Below are 16,140 nucleotides of genomic sequence, written 5' to 3'. Positions count from 1 at the left end.
TTTGCTTGAGTTGCTAATAGAATTGTATAATGTACGTGTGAATATTCTCCCTTTATTTCATACTGAGCTCTGTTGATGAATGATACTGAGAAGCGTCTGGAAATATAAATTAAGAGACACATTAAAGGTCTGTATTTCATAAGAAACATAGGCAGGTGGATATTATAAGAAACATGTTAAGGATACATAAAGTCAATATACTGATGGTAGGGAAATCCACCCTTCACCCATTTTTTTCTCACCAAAAAGCGCCATAGACGAATCCTTGATATATAATCTGAAATACCTATGACTATGTTTTTCCTACCCCACACTATGATTACATTTTTAATAGTGATAATTAAGTCACCGGCTTGCAGTGAGGGTCAAGCCCAGTCCTAAGGGAGGAAGGTGATATTTCAACAATACTGCAGATGCTACCAGAACTCACATGGAATCATGGGATGGAGATGTACTTCAGAACCAACAGTGAAAAGGCAGCAGTGAAGAGGACACTGCTACAGTCAAATAGGCTTTGAAGGTTCTGCAATCAGGTTTCACATCAGAGAAGGAGTAGATGGAAGATCATATCATACTGACAAGACATCTTTTAAGAACACATAATGTATTTCCTGTGACTTCCAAAAATGGTGGGCAATTGTCCCAGCAGGAGAAGTTGCTGCAGTTATATCAATCAATCATTGTTATTATTCATTAAGCAAACTCTCAAGATACTGCGTCAATTGATCAATTATATCAAATAGATCCCACAAGTACTGCCTCCACACAGGTGACTGTGCTCAGAATCAGGAGCTTGTGTTTAAAATTTATGTGTGTGGTCGGAGGCAAAATTTTAACAAACTGATACTCAGAATCTTATTCCTTCAATACATGAGAATATTTTGTAAGTCCATAAGTAACTTCATAGCATCAAACCATGCAAATGAACTCAACTGTCCAGCACTGTATGTTTCTTTTTCCCCCCTGTGGCCTTCACATCCACTTCATCAGGAAAGACCCCACAAACATTCACAGGCTTCCTGTAATTCTTCCTATTACCTTTGTCTATAGCACTGAATGCCCACCGTCTCCCTTCCTATCATGGTATTCCTACTGATGTTAAATCCATGAATGTCAATCCATTTGGCAGGGACATGTGCACACTCGTAAGATTATAAAAGCTCCAAAATTATGCAAAGAATAAAATTAAGGAAATGTTTTAAGTAAGTATAAAAGCTAAGTTTCAAATAGTGGAATATCGCCTTCCTGAAGCATGGCTTAGCAGTGTCAGTGCTCACAGGGGAACTTGGGAATTTGAAGTATGAAATAGGGGCACTATTCTCTCTTCTGTGCATGACATTTAGTGTTTAATATTTGTATAGCAGTTTATGATACATCCAACATTATTGTGCTAATTAGCTGCTGAGAGTCTTAAATGTTTGCAGACCATCCGCTGGGTGTTCCTTAGGGAAATGACGTAATGGAATTGTGCCAGAATGTCTGATCCAAAACCCTGATTTTACCACTTACTGTCACTTTAAGCAAACGCCTTAATCTCCTTAGGATTCACAGATGCCTGTAAAGTGAATAGCAATAATAGTGCATAGAATTTGATGAGAAGTAAACAAAATAATATGTAGACTAAGTAGCTGGCTAAGTACTTAGTGCATAGTGAACACTGTGCCCATTGGCAGAAAGAGCCCCGAGGGCCTTGCCCATTTTGTTCTTTAATAAATTTCATCTTTCTAACTCCACAAAGGGGACACTGTTATCCATGTTTCGCAGACCAGAAAAGCAAAACAAAAAGACACGGTTTCTTTTACAGTGTTAGGTTTTTTCCTTGGTTGTTGTTCTTATCATATTTAGTCCCAGTTTAAGGATTAAAAATCAAAATTCATAACAAAAGTAACTTGATCTCAAAAACAAGTGAACTTAAACTTCTGTCCACCTATTTTACCCTGCTCAAGTGATGAGTAATTAATCATACCCATGCCATTTTATAGCCTGCATGAACACTCTGCATTTCCCCTATAATATATTGAAATTTTATATAAATGGTAGATGAAGTAGCATGTGCAATTGCACAAAATTAATTTTTAAATTAATTAAAGACTTTCTGAATGTAAATAGGCTGATCACTTGAATTATTCAATACAATAAAGTCATCATTTAAATCAACAAAGTTATAATTTAAATCAAGAATTTGTGGAGCAACAAAGTAAACCAGTTTTGGGTGGTTGTATGTTTTTTAACACGAATTTAAACTAGACAATTGCCCAACTTTTATTTTCATCTTTATTTTTACCTCATTTTGTGTGAATGTAAATCAAACAATCAATGAATGAATGATCAGCAACTAAGGAAAACCTGTTCAAAGCCCACTCCAAAACGAGTCACTTCAGAACAGAGCAAAAGCATTGATCTACAAACTCTGTCCCAACAGGAAGTCATTCATTCTGCAAATATGATAAGAACATGCAGTGCCTAAGTGGTATGCCACCAAATTTAGCATCACAATGAAGAACTATTGGACCTCAGTGTCCTGATTTATTTTATCTGCCTTTGCCTTTATTCAACTCCTACTTTTATTTTAAATTTTTGTATACTATTAAACTACAGTTTTTGACCACAAGCTTATATGGAGAGCTGAGTCTTCAGTTGTGTTTACCAGACATGGTTATTATCTGTTTGCCAAAACCATGGGCTATGAAAAAACCAATTGGAAACCACTCCCGTTAGGGCACATATATCTTGCTCCTCATCTCTGCATTACGAGAGTGGCCTGTTGGTTCATAGCTGGGAAGGATGCATGTCTCAGTATCTCAGCAGGTTATTTCTTTCCCATGGCCTCTACCTCCATGTCAAGTCTCAAGAAACCAAGTGTTAATCCCCACCCTAGAATTTATCAAACAATCTATCCATTTTCTGTCTCCTAATGGAAGAGCTTCATTTTAGGAAAAACAAACTCTTTTGGAGAAGAGACTTGAGTTATCTGGCAGAATCCAAACTGAGATGGTCCCCTAAGACTACGGTGGAACACTGCAGTTGGATTTCTGTCTTTTGGTTCTCACATCTATAGATTCAAGCTATTGAGAACAGAGCACTAACTACTGGAGACTGCGTCAGTGGTATACTACATTTTGTAGACCAGCACTGTGCTGTTACTATTGTTTCTGTTGACCTTACAAAACAGCCAAGTATAAACGAGCCATTTCTACAATCACTGTCAGGAAATTCTAGTGATGAAGTAAACACTGATGTATTTTTTTTCTTCTAAGCCATCTGGACTTCTCAAACAAAATTCTGCTACTAGATAAGACTTTATGTATGCTTTCTGAAGGCAGGGCTAGCAGAGACACTGAGGGATTGGTAAAGGCAAATTCAAATCTAAAAGCAGAAAGCTTGAAAAAAATATCTGTGGTGCCTAACAAATGTGAAAAAGATGAAAATCAAACCCATTAGCCTCTTTTCATTGGAAAATTAAGACTCCATGCTTCAGGACCGGGCACATAGTTCTAAATTTAAAAATATAGGATGTCCAGATCTCTGCACCAATTGGTAGGCCAAATAAGAGATGCAGGAAGTTTGCATCACTGAGTATTGTCTGCTTGGTCTGCATGTGTGATGCTCAACATTACTTGATTACTTTACCAGCAACTAGAAGACAAAGTAAAAAAAAAATGATTGTGGTTAACATATTGCACTAACATTTTTTTTCTAAAAGACCTATCTTTTAAAATTATAGGTTTCTATTATACCATTATTAAAACTCACTGTAGTGGTAAATAATAGGAAAAGAAATTGTGACACGATGCCACACTAGCGCCAGTTGGCACTAGTAGGTCACATGGCACTACCCTGGTGTTCTCAAAATGTCTCCACCCAACTTACTAAATTCCCAATTTCTATCCCACACTACTCTACAAGCTACTCTCTGGGCCCTGAGGCCATCTCTCTGCCCCCATGGCTAGCCCCATTAATGGCCTTCTATCTCTAGGCTCTTTGCTGTGGACTCTACTCACATTCCCAGCATTCACCCTCTGTGGTTATAGTCACAACTCTCAGTATCCAGTAAAATCAAACCTCTAGAAGCTTCCAATTTATCAATCAGATTTATATCATAAATTGTCACTCCACAAAATGTCCGCACAATAAATTCAAACCCAATTGATATTGATATAAACTACCCACCTAGATAAGACAAATTATCCTATAATAATCCATCCCTTATAAGATATTCATAGCTACTTGTGGTTAATTAAAGCCACATGGGAGTGGGTGGGTCATCCTTCTCCTCCTCCATATTCTTTTCTTGTCTTCTCCCCCTCTCTCCCACCTTTTAAGAACTCTGTCCCTGCCTTTTATTTTGCACTGCCCAATCACAGGTTTTGTCTTATCTTGTACCTACACTCACCTGCATATAGATATCAATCCACAACTCACAGACAGAGTTATCTGGCAGCAAATATTTATATATTGTGTTTTCTTTAATGACACTCACCTAAGGGTGTCACAGCCATTAGTCATTAAATCTTTACTACCAAATAAAAGAAGATAACCTTGCCTATAAGAGAACTAAGGCACAGACTGCAAAATGACTTATTACCAAAGTAACAGTAAGCTTAAAAGCCAGGCCTTCATGTTACCTACAAGAAAACCACTAGTGCAATAAACTTCCATAAGAAAAGATGGGTAAGAATTCAGGCAACTGGAGCCAAGATGAGTTCAGAAGACATAGTAGTCCTCATGGTGATAAAGCATGTGAGAGATTGAATGCTAGGTCTTACAGACATAAACAGACACATGGCTCATGCAACCAAATTCCTTGGATTTATGAGTTGAAAGCCTTCAAAAGTACCAGGTAACTGTACATCTCAAATAAGATAAAAGAGTCAAAAGGTACAGCTTCTAGTGTTGAAGATAAAAGTTTTTAAAGATTTGTGCTTTGGATCCCTTTGTCATTCTGGTGGCAGAATAATATATTTGAATACATAAAATGCAGCTGATTATAATGCAGAACACATTAAAAAATGTTTAAAGATGTTGGTAAATCCAGTCTTTTTATATCCACTACATAATTTCTTAATTTAGTTTTTTTTTCAGAGCTGAGGACCGAACCCGGGGCCTTGCGCTTGCTAGGCAAGCGCTCTACCACTGAGCTAAATCCCCAACCCATAATTTCTTAATCAAATAAAGAATGTGATTTCAAAAATAAGCCTGAGCTATATGCAGCAATGTTTAATATGTTTTAAGTTTTGTCAAAGTATCATTTATATATCAAAAACTGCATGCATTTAATCTATATCATTATGTGTCTGATATAATTATATACTCTATGTTATTATCATCAAGCCAAGGTTGCACAGGATTTATTATCTCAAATTTTTCCACTATAATTTTGGCGTGGGGAAAGGCAGAGGATGGTAAAAATACCATAGGAAGGTTATCTACAACCTTTCCTAAAACCACACAATTCTGTATTGTTAACTATAAGTGCTGTGTGGCTATTCTCAGATGTCTAGAATTTACTCATTTTGCATAACAAAAGGAATAATATTCCACCTTCTCCTCCCTCTAGCTACTGGCATCCTTTACTCCATTTTACTCTGTGATTTTATGACTTTGACTATTTTAGAAACCTCATATAAAGGGATCATCTATAGTATTTGTCATTCTGTGACTGGTTTATTTCAGATAATATAATGTGCTGTGGGTTAATCCATGTGATGGCAAATAGCTCTACATCTTCCCTTTTGAAAACTGAATAAGATGAAGTTGCATTTACATCTCATACGTTCTCTATCCAATATATAATTTTACCAAATTATGCCTCTCTGAACTACTTGACATAATCTACAGATTCAAGAATCCCATAGGAAGGCACAGGAATTTGCAAATATATTAAGAACAATTCATATTTATCACAACATGTATTAGTTAATTTAATTGTTGCTGGGATCAGATGCCTGACAAAGGCTATTTGGAGGAGGAAGAGCTTACACTGGCTCACAATGTAAGGAGATTATTTCATAATTGGATGTAGGGAGCAGGTGGGAAAGACAAGATAGTAAGACCAGAAGGCCAGTTCATCTCATAACATTTGCAGTCAGAAAGCAGAGACTAGACAAAACAGCATCCCAAACAATGCTGCCAGCAGAGAACCAAGTATCCAAACACATGAGCCTTTGGGGAATATCTCACACTCAAACCACGTTTTGCCCTTGTCTCTTATAGGCTTCTAGCCATCTATCAGTGAAAACTGAATTCAGTTCAACTTTGGACATTTTTACAATTTTGAACACTGCCAACACTGTTTAAAAGCCCAAAGTCTAGAGTCTCTTCTGAGACTAAGGGAAGCCTCTTGACTGTGACTGACTGTAATTTTTTAAGTTATATACTTCCGATATAGAATCACACTGAATAAATTCTTCAAATCCAAAAGAAATCAATAGGGACAGATCTAGGAAAGATCAGATTTAGCAAAACTGACAATACAGGGGTAGAAGTGGGATTTGACAAATTTTGCTGTTCTTTGTCTAACATCTGGGAATTGTGACAGAAGTAGATGGGCTCTAAAGACACTGGGTTGCCCTACTCCTTCATTTTTGAAGCTTGAAGGATATATAGTGTCTCTTAGACACAGCACCATGTCTTCAGTCTTCTACACCAGATGAACCATGGCCCTAGAATCTCTAACCTCCCATGAACCATATTACAACTTAGACTTCATCTTCACAGTTTAATAACATGTCATCTAAAAGACCTCCTTTCAAGTGCACCAACCCTTCCATACATCTCCTGTCCTCAGCAATTCTCTTGAACTGTGTTGCAGCACCCCATAGACTCCTACATGTTTTATATTTGCAATGTAAGTACACCATGGTCAAGGTGGCCAGATTTTCTGTCACCTCAGATGGAGCCTGAGTTCCTTAAGCCACATTTGATGCATAGCTGTATGCCTTGGTAGATACATTTGGAGAATTGCTTTCCTGGGTGGTGGGTTTTAACTAGGGCAGCCTACTGCCTTAGAATAGAGCACTCAAATTTAGCCGTGCAATTGACTCAATGCTTTGGGTTTTTTGGAATTTCCTTCTCTAAACAAATCTATTGATTGCTGTTGAAGTCACTTTTACTCAAAGTCTCAAGATAGACAAAGAATGTAGCCAGATAATTTGCTATAGTATCTCTATCCAAGATCCCAACAGAGTCCTTATTCTTGCTCTGAAACCTCATTGCCACTGTCTGTTTCTCTCATCATTCTTGTCTTCCAAACTACAACCAGAATTTCCAATTAAGCTCTGCTACAGACATTGTAATTCAGTTCTATCCCACAGTTCCAAACACCTATACTCAACTCTCAAAAATCAGTTCCAGTGTTGTAAAACCATATGATCAGGTCTATCACAACTGCCCCATTTCTTGGTACTGATTTCTGTTCACTCGCCTTTCTTCTCAAGTCAACAAAATAACTGACAAAAGAAATTTAATGGAGGAGGAAGTTATCCTGGCTCACAGATTTAAGGAATTATTGCATTAATGGTATAAAGTCATGGCAACAAGCAGGGAAGGTATGGTGGTAGGAAAAAAAGGCAAATTGGTAACAGATTGGCATGGTAAATCAGGAAGCAGAGAGGAAACAGGACGTTGAATAGAGCTATAAAACCTAAAGTCCAGCCCTTTTCTCCATCAAAGCTCCACTTCTCAAGGTGCTCTAACTTCCGCAACCAGTGTCATTAACCAGAGTCCATATAGTTAAATACATGAGCCTATAGGGGACATTTATTGTCAACCATAACACTGTCTCTATTTCAGTTCACTAACCAACTGAATAAAATGTGTTTAAGAGTGATGCTCTTGTATACATAGAGCAACCCATGGCTCCAACTGCATATGTAGCAGAGGATGACCTTGTTGGGCCCCAATAGGAAAACAAGCTCGGGGTTAGGGATTTAGCTCAGTGGTAGAGCGCTTGCCTAGGAAGCGCAAGGCCCTGGGTTCGGTCCCAGGTCCGGAAAAAAAAGAACCAAAAAAAAAAAAAAAAAAAAAAAAGGAAAACAAGCTCTTGGTCCTGCCAAGGCTGGACCCCCCCAGTATAGGGGAATGTCAAGGCAGAGAGGGGGAGGGGGAGGGGGATAGGTGGGGGAACACCTGCATAGAAGAAGGGGGATGGGGATGGGATAGGGGTTTATGGACAGGAAACTGGGAAAGGGAATAACATTTGAAATGTAAATTAAAAATATCCAATAAAAATTTTAAAAAATAAAAAAATTGAATTTTAAAAAAATTTAAAGAGTGATATTCTGTACTCATGCAATTCTAGCTATGTCTAGTGATGTCAGTACATTGTGCAATTCTAGATATAGCTAAAGATGTTGGTACATTGTGTAATTCTACATATATCTAATGATATCAGTATATCTTGAGACGCATATAGGTTGAACCTAGAGTTGAATGGATTATATCAGTTGTGGTTAGCATTATTGTGAAAAACTGTTCTATATGATTACAACATTTAGCAATTTTTATGACAAATTATATCATTAAAGAGCATCTTCTTGTTACAATCTGCAGTATAAATAATGACATTATTCAAATGTTTTCAGAAAACTAATATATTTTCTCAAGTAAACTTATATTGTATAAAGATACAATATTTCATTCTCTGCACAATATATAATCTGACAGGAAACACCAAAATGCATTTCTCTTAAGAAAATGGAAAGTAAAGAGAGAGCCATTTTATAATTAAAGATTATTAAATTAATAAATTCCATATGCGCTGGGGGCCAGCTGCAGAGGGCTCTTTTTTCTTGTTGGTTCTTCTGAGGCAGAATAGGAGGAAGAGCATTGATAGAGTGTAAGACTTTGTCTTATGAGATATTTAGGATTGGTGTATAATAATAAAAAGTTTACTTATCTAAGTCTAAATTGCTATGCTACTATTGCTTACCTGCCTTCTGTGTTCCTCTGAGGCCAGAAACTGCAGTCTCTGGCACTTAGCACCTCATCCTAAAACAGCAGGAGATTAAGTAAAGGATTAATTGCTAGAGCCTTTTCCCTTTTGTTCAGATGCCTCTTGCTTGTTGAGATAGGGGGAAATTTGCAGCAATAAACTTCTATTGAACCAAGAGAAGAGAATAACACTTACAGAAGGAAAAACTTTTACACAAGCAAATATACATAAACTCTCATAAGTTCATATACAGATTTACACATGTATATTTGTACATTTCTACTCACAGCAATTGGGTTCAGCTTGAATGCATTCTCACAATTACATACTTACACACACATACATACATACTTATAAATGCTTATGGAGCAAAAGACTGGAGCAGGAAGAAGTCACTCATTCTGGATAAAAAAAATGAGCTCCATTTTTTAGTGCATAGAGAAAGAAAACGCTTCTACCCTTTTAATGCTAAATGAATTAAACCCAAGTTTGAAAAAAAAAGCAAAAAGAGCTTTGTTCTATTTAATAAGACTAAACCTGACTTGTTACTAAGAAAGGCCCTTTTCTGTCCCATGGTAAGGAGAATCCTGCCCGCTCCTTCTGCTCTCTGTAGCTTCTTCCTTTTTCCTCCTTCCTTCTGCATTGTGTACATTGCTCTCTTAGTTTTTATGTTACCTATAGTTTCTAAGCTATTCCATTCTGCATTCTCCTTCTAATCTTGCTCTCTACTCCTTCTCAGATCTCACAATAAGGCTCTTACCCTCAATGCCTTTTCTCCCAATGCTATGCCTATACTTCTAAGTTCTTCTTGAGTTCAGTTCTGTCTAAAAACTTCTCCTCAGCTCAGTTCCCTCTCACAGTCAATTCCTCTCAGCTCAGTTCTGACTCTTCTCTTTGTCTTCAGTACTTAAATATCTTTCCGAATACGTGATCACTTGCTAAAAAGTTCATCAGAAGTTCACACACAAAGTCAAACCATAAATTGGAATAGAAGTTTACAGCAGAGAATGTTTAGATACATATCCATTAGTAATAATTATCCGGCTAAATATCCATCACCTATCACAGCTCCACAGGTTCACTGAAATTTGAAAACTTTAACTAAGTTATTAATGAAGTTTGATATAGATAAACTCAGTCAATATTTTATATTCTGTCCTAACACCTATGATAAATCATTAGTTCCCTCTTCATGGCCTTTGGTTAATTGTTTAACAACCTGCTAGAATATGCTCTGAGTAGGAGAAAGTCTGGTTACTATCTAAAAGGCAATTAACTGGTAATACGTAGGAGACTGACAGAGTTCTCATTGCAGTTTTGATGATCAGAAATTGAACTAACAGCAGCCCCACTATAAAAGGACTTAATAATCACTGATATAATTTTAAGAATTCTTATAGGATCATCATTAAGACTTAAGAAGTCATTTATATGTCTATACAGCATCACTTCAAGACAGTACATCTTTGTATATCTGTAGAGATATGCTCAAAGGGGATGGACTAATACCTAGTTATTGTTATATACGTTTAATAACAGGAAAAGCATGTTAATAGCAGGGATCTTTCCTAAAATGAATTCTCTTATGGCCTTGCAATTCAGAGTAAATCTGTCACAGATCATATTATAATCTGAAGCAGACCATCTCAGGAAGATCACCTGCTAGTTATTAGGTTGTCCTATTATGACTCCTACCACATATGTACTTTTGAAATTTTAAATCAAATGATTCCATATATAATGATGAAAACAGATAATGTTCAATGATGACTATTTAATAATTTTATATGAATTGCCATGTGTGCCTTTCTCTTCTCGGGGAAGTCTGTAAATAATTGAGGAAGTCCTTGATTTAGACTATACAGTGGGTGGGGATCAGCAATCTTAGTCCTGAGTCCTAAGAATTTCAAATAAATAGTCAGAAAACCTTTAGAAGTAACACAAAGCTCTGGCTTTGTTGTTTGCATTTGAAGAATTGGTATTTCTAGACATTAATAATGATTATACTATGTAGAAAATAATAAAACACTATTGTAACAACTAGCATAAAACAACTGTAATAAATCAAAAAGAAGCGAGCAAATGGCTTTGGTAAAATTGTGTTTTCATTGTTTTGCCAGAGGACTGAGGTAAGCCATGGATGACCTTTGGACTGTTAACCAAGGTACTGCTGAAAATAAGAAGTTGTAGGAAAGTTTCTGTGATTTAAACCATTCTTTTACGTATATGCAAGACTCCTAATATGAACCTGTGTAAAAGATATTTACTGATTCAAAAATATCTATGCTTTTCCAACAAAAGCCTGACTCTACACTACTGGGTAATAAAAACTAACAAATTGTGGTTGTTTCTGTCAAGAGAAGAATACATATTGTAGAAGAGGTAGAGTTATCTCTGGGTTCAAGAGGGGAAGCCTAGGTGAGTATGGCTTGTTGTGAGAGATAAAGAAAGAATGCATGATACTGGTAACTATGGGGAAAGGAGTCAACACAGGGGACTTATTCAGGTAAGGAGTTTCTCCTTGTTAGAAAGTATGAAACTGTAAGGAACACACAAAACAGGCTGAAGGCAAGGGTCAAGAGTTAATGACAGAGAGCATAGAGAATAAAGTTAATTGGAGAAGATGGAAAATTATATAAGAGAAATATGAAGAAATATCTTACAGGGCACTATTATGAGCTGGAATTTGTTCTCGCAAAAGGTGTATTGATGCTTTTTGTCTCTAAATCTTCCTAAAGTAGCTCCTTTTTTGGAAAGGAGCTTTAGCAGATGTACACCACTTAAACTAGGGTCATCTTGAGTCTGAGCAGTCCTCATATTTAATAACTGGATTTCTTATATGAAAATGGCCCCATGTGAAGACAGAAAAATACACAAAGCAAGAATGAGGATCCTGTGAAGGAGGAGGCACAGAGGCTATCTCTACACTGCTATAAGAGACATTAAAAACTATGGGCAGCAGCAAAAACTAGAGAATAAGTGGGGAACAATACTCCTCTGGAGATTTTAGAAAGAGCATGTCCCTGCTCACACTGTAGCTCAGACACAAAGCACCCAAAATTTGGAGATAATACATTTGATTTGTTTAAAACCATCTAAACTTTCAGTGATTTGTCATGGCAGCCATAGGAAGTTCATTCCTCAGGAGTCTTGACTTGGGCCAGAGAAATGCCAAGATGAGATTTGATTAGGAAAGTGGTATTATCAGATTTTCAGTTTGAAAGCATGACTTGGACTTCACAGGGAAATGTAAGCTGGCAGGGAAGCAAGGTCAATTGAAGAGAAATTAGAAGGAATGGCAGTAAAATTGGAAGTTATGGAGCCAAGAATCAGACTTAATTATATCCTGTTAGAGTTCATCTAGCAAAACTACTGTGGTTTCCAGTGCTGGGCAGCAGCAATGCCACTTCAAGAAAGATACTTCAAACTGGAAGCAAAGCTCTATGAGAACTCAGTCTGTCTATCATTGTGCTAAGACAAAGCCTACTTTTGGGTGTGGTAGTTTATCATTCTACTTACTCATTTGCAGGGAAAGTAAATCATCTCTGCTAGTGTAACTCAGCAATAAAGAAAGTTGTGAAGACGTCTAACTTTGACTTTGGCATGACTAGTATTCATAATGTAAGAGTCCTTCAAAGAAAAGAAACTCCAAAGATGTTGACTAACCATAGCTGGCACATGTCCACAGGGAAAAATCCCAGGAATTTATGAGGGTGACCCTAGCTAAGACTCCTAGCAATGGGGTACTTGGAGCTTGAAACAGCTATCTCCTGTAACCAGACAAGATGACCAATGGAGGGATGGGGAACCAACCAAGCAACAAAACCTTCAACCTACAATTTCTCCTCCTTATAAGATGTGAAGTTTCAAAGATGGAACAGAATTGAGGGAATGGTCAACCAATGATTGGCCCAGCTTGAAACCCATGCACTGAGAGAAAGAGCACCCTTAACACTATTAATGAGATTCTGCTATACTTGCAGAAAGGAGCCTAGCACAACTGGTATCAGAGAGGCTGCACCCAGAAACTGATTTAAACAGATACAGAGATCCACAGCCAATCATTAGGCAGAGCTTATGGAATCCTGTGAACAAGGGGGAGGAAAGATGATAGGAGCCCCAGGAGTCAGGAACACCACAAGAAAACCTACAAAATTAGCTAACCTAGGCTCCTAGGGGCACATGGAGAATGAACTACCAACCAGTGAGCATGCATGGTACTCACCTAGGCCCTCTGCACCAATGTTAACGGTTGTATAGTTTGGTCTTCATGTGGGGGACTCCTAATCGGGAAGCGGGGACTATCTTTGATCCTGCTGCCTGCTTTTCGAACCCTTTCCCCTAATTGGGCTGCCTAGTCTAGCTTCATAAGAAGATGTGCCTAGTCTTACTGCCACTTTATATGCCAAGGTTAGTTCACATCCATGGAAGGAATCCCCTTTTCTGAAGAGAACAGGAGGAGTACATGGTGAGAGAAGGAAGGCTCTGGGGAGGACTGGGAGGAGAGGAGAGAAGAAAAATTGTGGCTGGGATGTAAAGTAAATAAATTAATAAATATATAAAGAAAAATTATTTTATCTGCATAGCCTGTTAGACTAATTATCCTCAGATTCTGTGAAAAAGTTAAAATCCCTTACCTTACATAGGAGTTACAGTCTACAAACAAAGCATCTTGACTAACACACCAAAAAGGAAACTTCAAAGGCCAAGGCTATAGCAAATGGATAATTAGGAAATCAGCTGTTATGATAAGCTAGCTCCATAAACAAAGAGATCATGTTTCTCCTTGACTTGTGTATAACGAATCAAGGACTGCAAAATACAACAAAATCAATTAGTGCTAACAAAACAAAAATATTGTGTAGAGATGTAGATTGGCCTGTGCTTATGGAAATCACCAATATCACCAATTAAATGTAAGAAACATGTGTTTTCTGAATAAGGAATTACAAAAACATAAAATTTCCCCAATACATGATCTAGTGAAGAAGAATAATTACTTGAATTCTTATCATCAACATGATTCCTGGGGAGAGACTTCTCACTATTATAAAATAAATTTCTAGTCAAATAATATTGAGTAAAGGAGAGACCATGTAGACACAGACCAACAAAAAGGAAATGTTGATAAAGTTCATGTACATTTAGAATGAACAGTAATAAATGGATATGAAGTAGAAGGAAGGTGAGAGGAATGAAAATTTGGAAGGAGAAAACGGGGAGAATAATAAAAGAAAGAATAACATTTTGAATGGTTAGAGTCTGTACTGTCTGGTATTGTGAGATATTTATATAAGGTTCGTGTGTGTGTGTGTGTGTGTGTGTGTGTGTGTGTGTGTGTATCTGTGTATGTGTGTGTGTGTGTTTTCTAGTTTGTTGTCTGTTTCTGTGTTCAAATACTCTGACTAAAAGCAATTTGAGGGAGGACGTTTATTTCAGTTTACACTTCTTGAATCTATCATTGAAATCAAGGCAGGAACTCACAGCAGAAACCTGAAGACAGAAACCACAGAGGAACACTACTCTCTCACTGACTCATGCCCAGTCTGATTATACAGCCCAGGCCCATGTGCTTAGGAATGCTGCCACCCACAGTGGACTATACTGTCCCACATTAATTGTCAATCAAGAAAATCTTCCACAGACATGGCCACAGGTCATTCTGATTGATGCAGTTCTTCAAGCAAAGTTCCCTCTTTCCAAGTGATTCAGACTGATTCAGTGTGACAATGAAAAATTAGCTATGAGAGTACGCAATGACAAACATAAATAGTTATTTATGTTTGTGCCATAAATGTGCCAGAGACAAAGACTCCAAATGGCCTGAACCTGACTGCACACTTTAATCCATTATTACTTTCGAGAGTCTAACCTATGCTCTGACTTTTGTATAGACCAAATCATTCATTTCCTTCCTAAGAGTTTTCATATATCACTGTTTACCAAATATATCCTTTTCCTCTATTCTCCTAGTGGATACTTATCTATAAGAGTTAGCTTAGCTGCTCTTTCTTCCACAGAATGTTTAGCATAATCTTCTCACAAAGTCAATACAGAACAATTGTGCATTTTCCTTTAGATATTTACTTTGCAAGGGCATGGCTGTAGTTTGAAGTAGATAGTGCTAGAAGATCCCTACTACACAATAGGCAGTTAACATTTTCTAGCCATTGTTAACATCACCATAATCAAATTTGATCGCACCTTTGCTAGTGATTCCACTGTGTCTCAGGAGAGGCAACCCAGCTGGCATGCACATGTAACACAATATGCCATGACCATTCACTTTCTACCTCTAGTAAGTTGTGAGGCTTAGCAACTGGGGTATGAGATATGGAGTGTTGAAAGGACCTGGCCATTAAAGGCTATTCTTATTCAAACAAAAATATCAAAGACATCCAAGATTAGCCAGTGTAATTCACCGTGGTGTTTCTCTAACATTCTTTGATAATGGTAATTTGGAAACATATGCCCTGTCTCTTATAAGTGGAGCCCAATACTTGAAAAGAATCTAACATTTAACAGCGTACACTGCATTTAGAATAGTGGGAAGGAAAGGGTCACATTTTACTTTGAAGCAGTCATCACATAACCAAAGCAGAAGGTGAGGAATAAAATCAGATTTACTAAATTCTTACACAGAACATTTATATTTTAATTTTGCCTTCGAGAGAGAACATCAACACCACTTTCCCCCATCCCAATTATGTAATGTATACAAAACACATTCTCACATACTGACAAATTATAACATTTCACAAGATATAAGAAAGAAAGAAATAAACATCTCATTTTTATGAGTGATTTTGTAATTGGGAAGTGGTAAAATGTTAATACTATGAGAATGTTGTTCCCAATTAATATGAAAACATAAAACTTCCTAAGATCCACTTGCCATATTTCACATGTGTCTCTAAAAGTTTCTCTTTTCTCACACACAAAACAGTGAAGGGAAACTTAGTTTGTTGTGGGCCTCCATCATGTGGGAAAGCTCAACAAGAAAAATGCTTTTTTCCCCCTGACTGGTCACTGTTCTAATCAGTCTCATAAAAGAAACCTCCCTCATCAGCCTGTCATCAAACAGATTCTAAACATAAGGTGCAGAGAGGGGGGTGTGGAAGCAAAACATATTCCAGATTACCTACTGAGAGACTCAGACAGACATCACACATGTTAACCATACCCTAAGAAGAAGATAAAAGAATGGG

Source organism: Rattus norvegicus, chromosome 6 (genome assembly GCF_021556685.1).
Source record: "Rattus norvegicus strain SHRSP/BbbUtx chromosome 6, alternate assembly SHRSP_T2T, whole genome shotgun sequence".
NCBI classification, from domain to species: domain Eukaryota; kingdom Metazoa; phylum Chordata; class Mammalia; order Rodentia; family Muridae; genus Rattus; species Rattus norvegicus.
Note: the sequence above shows the minus strand (reverse complement) of the source record.